The sequence below is a fragment of the Salmo salar genome, chromosome 15, assembly GCF_965601325.2.
Source record: "Salmo salar chromosome 15, fSalSal1, whole genome shotgun sequence".
Taxonomy (NCBI): domain Eukaryota; kingdom Metazoa; phylum Chordata; class Actinopteri; order Salmoniformes; family Salmonidae; genus Salmo; species Salmo salar.
In genome coordinates, this window is record NC_138305.1 from 109014426 (window position 1) to 109026549 (window position 12124).

Sequence of the window (12124 nt, forward strand, 5' to 3'; positions counted from 1 at the left end):
ACTGTAAGCGACAACTCACCTGTAACTGTACGCGACAACTCACCTGTAACTGTAAGCTACAACTCACCTGTATCTGTAACTGTAAGCTACAACTCACCTGTATCTGTAACTGTAAGCTACAACACACCTCTATCAGTAACTGTAAGCTACAACCCACCTGTATCTGTATCTGTAAGCTACAACTATCCTGAATCTGTAAGCTACAACTCACCTGTATCTGCAACTGTAAGCTACAACTCACCTGTATCTGTAAGTTACAACTCACCTATATCTGTATCTGTAAGCTACAACTCACCTGTAACTGTAAGCTACAACTCACCTGTATCTGTATCTGTAAGCTACAACTCACCTGTATCTGTAACTGTAAGCTACAACTCACCTGTATCTGTAACTGTAAGCTACAACTCACCTGTATCTGTAACTGTAAGCTACAACTCATCTGTAACTGTAAGCTACAACTCACCTGTAACTGTAAGCTACAACTCACCTGTAACTGTAAGCTACAACTCACCTGTATCTGTAACTGTAAGCTACAACTCACCTGTATCTGTAACTGTAAGCTACAACTCACCTGTATCTGTAACTGTAAGCTCCAACTCACCTGTAACTGTAAGCTCCAACTCACCTTTAACTGTAAGCTCCAACTCACCTGTAATTGTAAGCTACAACTCACCTCTATCTGTAACTGTAAGCTACAACTCACCTGTAACTGTAAGCTACAACTCACCTGTATCGGTAACTGTAAGCTACAACTCACCTGTAACTGTAAGCTACAACTCACCTGTATCGGTAACTGTAAGCTACAACTCACCTGTATCTGTAACTGTAAGCAACAACTCACCTGTATCTGTAACTGTAAGCAACAACTCACCTGTATCTGTAACTGTAAGCTACAACTCACCTGTATCTGTAACTGTAAGCTACAACTCACCTGTATCTGTAACTGTAAGCTACAACTCACCTGTATCTGTAACTGTAAGCTACAACTCACCTGTATCAGTAAGCTACAACTCACCTGTATCTGTAAGCTACAACTCACCTGTATCTGTAACTGTAAGCTACAACTCACCTGTATCTGTAATGCTACAACTCACCTGTAACTGTAAGCTACAACTCACCTGTAATTTAAGCTACAACTCACCTGTAACTGTAAGCTACAACTCACCTGTAACTGTAAGCTACAACTCACCTGTAACTGTAAGCTACAACTCACCTGTAACTGTAAGCTACAACTCACCTGTATCTGTAACTGTAAGCTACAACTCACCTGTAACTGTAAGCTACAACTCACCTGTATCTGTAACTGTAATTTACAACTCACCTGTATCTGTAACTGTAAGCTACAACTCACCTGTATCTGTACCTGTAAGCTACAACTCACCTGTATCTGTACCTGTAAGCTACAACTCACCTGTATCTGTAACTGTAAGCTACAACTCACCTGTATCTATAACTGTAAGCTACAACTCACCTGTATCTGTAACTGTAAGCTACAACTCACCTGTATCTGTACCTGTAAGCTACAACTCACCTGTATCTGTAAGCTACAACTCACCTGTAACTGTAAGCTACAACTCACCTGTAACTGTAAGCTACAACTCACCTGTAACTGTAAGCTACAACTCACCTGTAACTGTAAGCTACAACTCACCTGTATCTGTAACTGTAAGCTACAACTCACCTGTAACTGTAAGCTACAACTCACCTGTATCTGTAACTGTAAGCTACAACTCACCTGTATCTGTACGCTACAACTCACCTGTATCTGTAACTGTAAGCTACAACTCACCTGTATCTGTAACTGTAAGCTACAACTCACCTGTATCTGTAACTGTAAGCTACAACTCACCTGTAACTGTAAGCTACAACTCACCTGTAACTGTAAGCTACAACTCACCTGTATCTGTAACTGTAAGCTACAACTCACCTGTAACTGTAAGCTACAACTCACCTGTATCTGTAACTGTAAGCTACAACTCACCTGTATCTGTACGCTACAACTCACCTGTATCTGTAACTGTAAGCTACAACTCACCTGTATCTGTAACTGTAAGCTACAACTCACCTGTATCTGTAACTGTAAGCTACAACTCACCTGTATCTGTAACTGTAAGCTACAACTCACCTGTAACTGTAAGCTACAACTCACCTGTAATTGTAAGCTACAACTCACCTGTATCTGTAACTGTAATTTACAACTCACCTGTATCTGTAACTGTAAGCTACAACTCACCTGTATCTGTACCTGTAAGCTACAACTCACCTGTATCTGTAAGCTACAACTCACCTGTATCTGTATCTGTAAGCTACAACTCACCTGTATCTGTATCTGTAAGCTACAACTCACCTGTATCTGTAAGCTACAACTCACCTGTAACTGTAAGCTACAACTCACCTGTAACTGTAAGCTACAACTCACCTGTAACTGTAAGCTACAACTCACCTGTAACTGTAAGCTACAACTCACCTGTATCTGTACCTGTAAGCTACAACTCACCTGTATCTGTAACTGTAAGCTACAACTCACCTGTATCTGTAAGCTTCAACTCACCTGTATCTGTAACTGTAAGCTACAACTCACCTGTATCTGTAACTGTAAGCTACAACTCACCTGTATCTGTAACTGTAAGCTACAACTCACCTGTATCTGTAACTGTAAGCTACAACTCACCTATATCTGTAACTGTAAGCTACAACTCACCTGTATCTGTAAGCTACAACTCACCTGTATCTGTGACTGTAAGCTACAACTCCCCTGTATCTGTGACTGTAAGCTACAACTCACCTGTATCTGTGACTGTAAGCTACAACTCACCTGTATCTGTAACTGTAAGCTACAACTCACCTGTATCTGTAACTGTAAGCTACAACTCACCTGTATCTGTAACTGTAAGCTACAACTCACCTGTATCTGTATCTGTAAGCTACAACTCACCTGTATCTGTAAGCTACAACTCACCTGTATCTGTAAGCTACAACTCACCTGTATCTGTAAGCTACAACTCACCTGTATCTGTAAGCTACAACTCACCTGTAACTGTAAGCTACAACTCACCTGTATCTGTAAGCTACAACTCACCTGTATCTGTAAGCTACAACTCACCTGTATCTGTAAGCTACAACTCACCTGTATCTGTAAGCTACAACTCACCTGTATCTGTAAGCTACAACTCACCTGTATCTGTAAGCTACAACTCACCTGTATCTGTAAGCTACAACTCACCTGTATCTGTAACTGTAAGCGACAACTCACCTGTAACTGTACGCGACAACTCACCTGTAACTGTAAGCTACAACTCACCTGTATCTGTAACTGTAAGCTACAACTCACCTGTATCTGTAACTGTAAGCTACAACACACCTCTATCAGTAACTGTAAGCTACAACCCACCTGTATCTGTATCTGTAAGCTACAACTATCCTGAATCTGTAAGCTACAACTCACCTGTATCTGTAAGCTACAACTCACCTGTATCTCTAAGCTACAACTCACCTGTATCTGCAACTGTAAGCTACAACTCACCTGTATCTGTAAGTTACAACTCACCTATATCTGTATCTGTAAGCTACAACTCACCTGTAACTGTAAGCTACAACTCACCTGTATCTGTATCTGTAAGCTACAACTCACCTGTATCTGTAACTGTAAGCTACAACTCACCTGTATCTGTAACTGTAAGCTACAACACACCTGTATCTGTAACTGTAAGCTACAACTCACCTGTATCTGTAACTGTAAGCTACAACTCACCTGTATCTGTACGCTACAACTCACCTGTATCTGTAACTGTAAGCTACAACTCACCTGTATCTGTAACTGTAAGCTACAACTCACCTGTATCTGTAACTGTAAGCTACAACTCACCTGTAACTGTAAGCTACAACTCACCTGTAACTGTAAGCTACAACTCACCTGTATCTGTAACTGTAAGCTACAACTCACCTGTAACTGTAAGCTACAACTCACCTGTATCTGTAACTGTAAGCTACAACTCACCTGTATCTGTACGCTACAACTCACCTGTATCTGTAACTGTAAGCTACAACTCACCTGTATCTGTAACTGTAAGCTACAACTCACCTGTATCTGTAACTGTAAGCTACAACTCACCTGTAACTGTAAGCTACAACTCACCTGTAACTGTAAGCTACAACTCACCTGTAATTGTAAGCTACAACTCACCTGTATCTGTAACTGTAATTTACAACTCACCTGTATCTGTAACTGTAAGCTACAACTCACCTGTATCTGTACCTGTAAGCTACAACTCACCTGTATCTGTAAGCTACAACTCACCTGTATCTGTATCTGTAAGCTACAACTCACCTGTATCTGTATCTGTAAGCTACAACTCACCTGTATCTGTAACTGTAAGCTACAACTCACCTGTAACTGTAAGCTACAACTCACCTGTAACTGTAAGCTACAACTCACCTGTAACTGTAAGCTACAACTCACCTGTAACTGTAAGCTACAACTCACCTGTATCTGTACCTGTAAGCTACAACTCACCTGTATCTGTAACTGTAAGCTACAACTCACCTGTATCTGTAACTGTAAGCTACAACTCACCTGTATCTGTAAGCTTCAACTCACCTGTATCTGTAACTGTAAGCTACAACTCACCTGTATCTGTAACTGTAAGCTACAACTCACCTGTATCTGTAACTGTAAGCTACAACTCACCTGTATCTGTAACTGTAAGCTACAACTCACCTGTATCTGTAACTGTAAGCTACAACTCACCTGTATCTGTAAGCTACAACTCACCTGTATCTGTGACTGTAAGCTACAACTCCCCTGTATCTGTGACTGTAAGCTACAACTCACCTGTATCTGTGACTGTAAGCTACAACTCACCTGTATCTGTAACTGTAAGCTACAACTCACCTGTATCTGTAACTGTAAGCTACAACTCACCTGTATCTGTAACTGTAAGCTACAACTCACCTGTATCTGTATCTGTAAGCTACAACTCACCTGTATCTGTAAGCTACAACTCACCTGTATCTGTAAGCTACAACTCACCTGTATCTGTAAGCTACAACTCACCTGTATCTGTAAGCTACAACTCACCTGTAACTGTAAGCTACAACTCACCTGTATCTGTAAGCTACAACTCACCTGTATCTGTAAGCTACAACTCACCTGTATCTGTAAGCTACAACTCACCTGTATCTGTAAGCTACAACTCACCTGTATCTGTAAGCTACAACTCACCTGTATCTGTAAGCTACAACTCACCTGTATCTGTAACTGTAAGCGACAACTCACCTGTAACTGTACGCGACAACTCACCTGTAACTGTAAGCTACAACTCACCTGTATCTGTAACTGTAAGCTACAACTCACCTGTATCTGTAACTGTAAGCTACAACACACCTCTATCAGTAACTGTAAGCTACAACCCACCTGTATCTGTATCTGTAAGCTACAACTATCCTGAATCTGTAAGCTACAACTCACCTGTATCTGTAAGCTACAACTCACCTGTATCTCTAAGCTACAACTCACCTGTATCTGCAACTGTAAGCTACAACTCACCTGTATCTGTAAGTTACAACTCACCTATATCTGTATCTGTAAGCTACAACTCACCTGTAACTGTAAGCTACAACTCACCTGTATCTGTATCTGTAAGCTACAACTCACCTGTATCTGTAACTGTAAGCTACAACTCACCTGTATCTGTAACTGTAAGCTACAACACACCTGTATCTGTAACTGTAAGCTACAACTCACCTGTATCTGTAACTCTAAGCTACAACTCACCTGTAACTGTAAGCTACAACTCACCTGTAACTGTAAGCTACAACTCACCTGTAACTGTAAGCTACAACTCACCTGTAACTGTAAGCTACAACTCACCTGTAACTGTAAGCTACAACTCACCTGTAACTGTAAGCTACAACTCACCTGTATCTGTAAGCTACAACTCACCTGTATCTGTATCTGTAAGCTACAACTCACCTGTATCTGTATCTGTAAGCTACAACTCACCTGTATCTGTATCTGTAAGCTACAACTCACCTGTATCTGTATCTGTAAGCTACAACTCACCTGTAACTGTAAGCTACAACTCACCTGTAACTGTAAGCTACAACTCACCTGTAACTGTAAGCTACAACTCACCTGTAACTGTAAGCTACAACTCACCTGTAACTGTAAGCTACAACTCACCTGTAACTGTAAGCTACAACTCACCTGTAACTGTAAGCTACAACTCACCTGTAACTGTAAGCTACAACTCACCTGTATCTGTAACTGTAAGCTACAACTCACCTGTATCTGTAACTGTAAGCTCCAACTCACCTGTATCTGTAACTGTAAGCTCCAACTCACCTGTAACTGTAACTGTAAGCTCCAACTCACCTGTAACTGTAAGCTCCAACTCACCTGTAATTGTAAGCTACAACTCACCTGTATCTGTAACTGTAAGCTACAACTCACCTGTAACTGTAAGCTACAACTCACCTGTATCGGTAACTGTAAGCTACAACTCACCTGTAACTGTAAGCTACAACTCACCTGTATCGGTAACTGTAAGCAACAACTCACCTGTATCTGTAACTGTAAGCAACAACTCACCTGTATCTGTAACTGTAAGCAACAACTCACCTGTATCTGTAACTGTAAGCAACAACTCACCTGTATCTGTAACTGTAAGCTACAACTCACCTGTATCTGTAACTGTAAGCTACAACTCACCTGTATCTGTAACTGTAAGCTACAACTCACCAGTATCTGTAACTGTAAGCTAGAACTCACCTGTATCTGTAACTGTAAGCTAGAACTCACCTGTATCTGTAACTGTAAGCTACAACTCACCTGTATCAGTAAGCTACAACTCACCTGTATCTGTATCTGTAAGCTACAACTCACCTGTATCTGTAACTGTAAGCTACAACTCACCTGTATCTGTATCTGTAAGCTACAACTCACCTGTATCTTTAAGGAATACCTGGGATAGGATAAAGTAATCCTTCTAACCCCCCCTTAAAAGACTTAGATGCACTATTGTAAAGTGGTTGTTCCACTGGATATCATAAGGTGAATGCACCAATTTGTAAGTCGCTCTGGATAAGAGCGTCTGCTAAATGACTTAAATGTAAATGTAAATGTATCTGTAACTGTAAGCTACAACTCACCTGTATCTGTATCTGTAAGCTACAACTCACCTGTATCTGTAAGCTACAACTCACCTGTATCTGTAACTGTAAGCTAGACCTCACCTGTATCTGTATCTGTAAGCTACAACTCACCTGTACCTGTATCTGTAAGCTACAACTCACCTGTACCTGTATCTGTAAGCTACAACTCACCTGTATCTGTAAGCTACAACTCACCTGTATCTGTAAGCTACAACTCAACTGTATCTGTAAGCTACAACTCACCTGTATCTGTAAGCTACAACTCACCTGTATCTGTAAGCTACAACTCACCTGTATCTGTAAGCTACAACTCACCTGTAACTGTAAGCTACAACTCACCTGTAACTGTAAGCTACAACTCACCTGTAACTGTAAGCTACAACTCACCTGTAACTGTAAGCTACAACTCACCTGTAACTGTAAGCTACAACTCACCTGTAACTGTAAGCTACAACTCACCTGTAACTGTAAGCTACAACTCACCTGTATCAGTAAGCTACAACTCACCTGTATCAGTAAGCTACAACTCACCTGTATCTGTAAGCTACAACTCACCTGTATCTGTAAGCTACAACTCACCTGTATCTGTAAGCTACAACTCACCTGTATCTGTAAGCTACAACTCACCTGTATCTGTAACTGTAAGCTACAACTCACCTGTATCTGTAACTGTAAGCTAGAACTCACCTGTATCTGTATCTGTAAGCTACAACTCACCTGTATCTTTAAGGAATACCTGGGATAGGATAAAGTAATCCTTCTAACCCCCCCTTAAAAGACTTAGATGCACTATTGTAAAGTGGTTGTTCCACTGGATATCATAAGGTGAATGCACCAATTTGTAAGTCGCTCTGGATAAGAGCGTCTGCTAAATGACTTAAATGTAAATGTAAATGTATCTGTAACTGTAAGCTACAACTCACCTGTATCTGTAAGCTACAACTCACCTGTATCTGTAAGCTACAACTCACCTGTATCTGTAACTGTAAGCTACAACTCACCTGTATCTGTAACTGTAAGCTACAACTCACCTGTATCTGTAACTGTAAGCTACAACTCACCTGTATCTGTAAGCTACAACTCACCTGTATCTGTAAGCTACAACTCACCTGTATCTGTAACTGTAAGCTAGACCTCACCTGTATCTGTATCTGTAAGCTACAACTCACCTGTATCTGTAAGCTACAACTCACCTGTACCTGTAAGCTACAACTCACCTGTACCTGTAACTGTAAGCTACAACTCACCTGTACCTGTAACTGTAAGCTACAACTCACCTGTATCTGTATCTGTAAGCTACAACTCACCTGTATCTGTATCTGTAAGCTACAACTCACCTGTAACTGTAACTGTAAGCTACAACTCACCTGTAACTGTAAGCTACAACTCACCTGTAACTGTAAGCTACAACTCACCTGTCTCTGTAACTGTAAGCTACAACTCACCTGTATCTGTATCTGTAAGCTACAACTCACCTGTATCTGTAAGCTACAACTCACCTGTAACTGTAAGCTACAACTCACCTGTAACTGTAAGCTACAACTCACCTGTAACTGTAAGCTACAACTCACCTGTAACTGTAAGCTACAACTCACCTGTATCTGTAAGCTACAACTCACCTGTATCTGTATCTGTAAGCTACAACTCAGCTGTATCTGTATCTGTAAGCTACAACTCACCTGTAACTGTATCTGTAAGCTACAACTCACCTGTAACTGTAAGCTACAACTCACCTGTAACTGTAAGCTACAACTCACCTGTAACTGTAAGCTACAACTCACCTGTAACTGTAAGCTACAACTCACCTGTAACTGTAAGCTACAACTCACCTGTAACTGTAAGCTACAACTCACCTGTAACTGTAAGCTACAACTCACCTGTAACTGTAAGCTACAACTCACCTGTATCTGTAACTGTAAGCTCCAACTCACCTGTATCTGTAACTGTAAGCTCCAACTCACCTGTATCTGTAACTGTAAGCTCCAACTCACCTGTAACTGTAACTGTAAGCTCCAACTCACCTGTAACTGTAAGCTCCAACTCACCTGTAATTGTAAGCTACAACTCACCTGTATCTGTAACTGTAAGCTACAACTCACCTGTAACTGTAAGCTACAACTCACCTGTATCGGTAACTGTAAGCTACAACTCACCTGTAACTGTAAGCTACAACTCACCTGTATCGGTAACTGTAAGCAACAACTCACCTGTATCTGTAACTGTAAGCAACAACTCACCTGTATCTGTAACTGTAAGCAACAACTCACCTGTATCTGTAACTGTAAGCAACAACTCACCTGTATCTGTAACTGTAAGCTACAACTCACCTGTATCTGTAACTGTAAGCTACAACTCACCTGTATCTGTAACTGTAAGCTACAACTCACCAGTATCTGTAACTGTAAGCTAGAACTCACCTGTATCTGTAACTGTAAGCTAGAACTCACCTGTATCTGTAACTGTAAGCTACAACTCACCTGTATCAGTAAGCTACAACTCACCTGTATCTGTATCTGTAAGCTACAACTCACCTGTATCTGTAACTGTAAGCTACAACTCACCTGTATCTGTATCTGTAAGCTACAACTCACCTGTATCTTTAAGGAATACCTGGGATAGGATAAAGTAATCCTTCTAACCCCCCCTTAAAAGACTTAGATGCACTATTGTAAAGTGGTTGTTCCACTGGATATCATAAGGTGAATGCACCAATTTGTAAGTCGCTCTGGATAAGAGCGTCTGCTAAATGACTTAAATGTAAATGTAAATGTATCTGTAACTGTAAGCTACAACTCACCTGTATCTGTAAGCTACAACTCACCTGTATCTGTAAGCTACAACTCACCTGTATCTGTAACTGTAAGCTACAACTCACCTGTATCTGTAACTGTAAGCTACAACTCACCTATATCTGTAACTGTAAGCTACAACTCACCTGTATCTGTAAGCTACAACTCACCTGTATCTGTAAGCTACAACTCACCTGTATCTGTAAGCTACAACTCACCTGTATCTGTAACTGTAAGCTAGACCTCACCTGTATCTGTAAGCTACAACTCACCTGTATCTGTAAGCTACAACTCACCTGTACCTGTAAGCTACAACTCACCTGTACCTGTAACTGTAAGCTACAACTCACCTGTACCTGTAACTGTAAGCTACAACTCACCTGTATCTGTATCTGTAAGCTACAACTCACCTGTATCTGTATCTGTAAGCTACAACTCACCTGTAACTGTAACTGTAAGCTACAACTCACCTGTAACTGTAAGCTACAACTCACCTGTAACTGTAAGCTACAACTCACCTGTAACTGTAAGCTACAACTCACCTGTCTCTGTAACTGTAAGCTACAACTCACCTGTATCTGTATCTGTAAGCTACAACTCACCTGTATCTGTAAGCTACAACTCACCTGTATCTGTAAGCTACAACTGACCTGTATCTGTAAGCTACAGCTCACCTGTATCTGTAAGCTACAGCTCACCTGTATCTGTAAGCTACAACTCACCTGTATCTGTAAGCTACAACTCACCTGTATCTGTAACTGTAAGCTACAACTCACCTGTATCTGTAAGCTACAACTCACCTGTATCTGTAACTGTAAGCTACAACTCACCTGTATCTGTAACTGTAAGCTACAACTCACCTGTATCTGTAACTGTAAGCTACAACTCACCTGTATCTGTAACTGTAAGCTACAACTCACCTGTATCTGTAAGCTACAACTCACCTGTATCTGTAACTGTAAGCTAGACCTCACCTGTATCTGTATCTGTAAGCTACAACTCACCTGTATCTGTAAGCTACAACTCACCTGTACCTGTAAGCTACAACTCACCTGTACCTGTAACTGTAAGCTACAACTCACCTGTACCTGTAACTGTAAGCTACAACTCACCTGTATCTGTATCTGTAAGCTACAACTCACCTGTATCTGTATCTGTAAGCTACAACTCACCTGTAACTGTAACTGTAAGCTACAACTCACCTGTAACTGTAAGCTACAACTCACCTGTAACTGTAAGCTACAACTCACCTGTAACTGTAAGCTACAACTCACCTGTATCTGTAACTGTAAGCTACAACTCACCTGCATCTGTATCTGTAAGCTACAACTCACCTGTATCTGTAAGCTACAACTCACCTGTATCTGTAAGCTACAACTGACCTGTATCTGTAAGCTACAGCTCACCTGTATCTGTAAGCTACAACTCACCTGTATCTGTAAGCTACAACTCACCTGTATCTGTAAGCTACAACTCACCTGTATCTGTAAGCTACAACTCACCTGTATCTGTAAGCTACAACTCACCTGCATCTGTAACTGTAAGCTACAACTCACCTGTATCTGTAAGCTACAACTCACCTGTATCTGTAACTGTAAGCTACAACTCACCTGTAACTGTAAGCTACAACTCACCTGTAACTGTAAGCTACAACTCACCTGTAACTGTAAGCTACAACTCACCTGTATCTGTAACTGTAAGCTACAACTCACCTGTATCTGTATGCTACAACTCACCTGTATCTGTAACTGTAAGCTACAACTCACCTGTATCTGTAAGCTACAACTCACCTGTATCTGTAACTGTAAGCTAGACCTCACCTGTATCTGTATCTGTAAGCTACAACTCACCTGTATCTGTAAGCTACAACTCACCTGTACCTGTAAGCTACAACTCACCTGTACCTGTAAGCTACAACTCACCTGTACCTGTAACTGTAAGCTACAACTCACCTGTACCTGTAACTGTAAGCTACAACTCACCTGTATCTGTAAGCTACAACTCACCTGTATCTGTATCTGTAAGCTACAACTCACCTGTAACTGTAACTGTAAGCTACAACTCACCTGTAACTGTAAGCTACAACTCACCTGTAACTGTAAGCTACAACTCACCTGTATCTGTAACTGTAAGCTACAACTCACCTGTATCTGTATCTGTAAGCTACAACTCACCTGTATCTG

General features: G+C 41.0%; 1 protein-coding gene across 1 annotated transcript in view; it reads right to left on the minus strand.

Annotated features, from left to right (window-relative positions):
- Positions 1-12124, minus strand: part of LOC106572912 (laminin subunit alpha-5) — a 292659-nt gene that overhangs the window by 54533 nt on the left and 226002 nt on the right. The window lies entirely within an intron of this gene.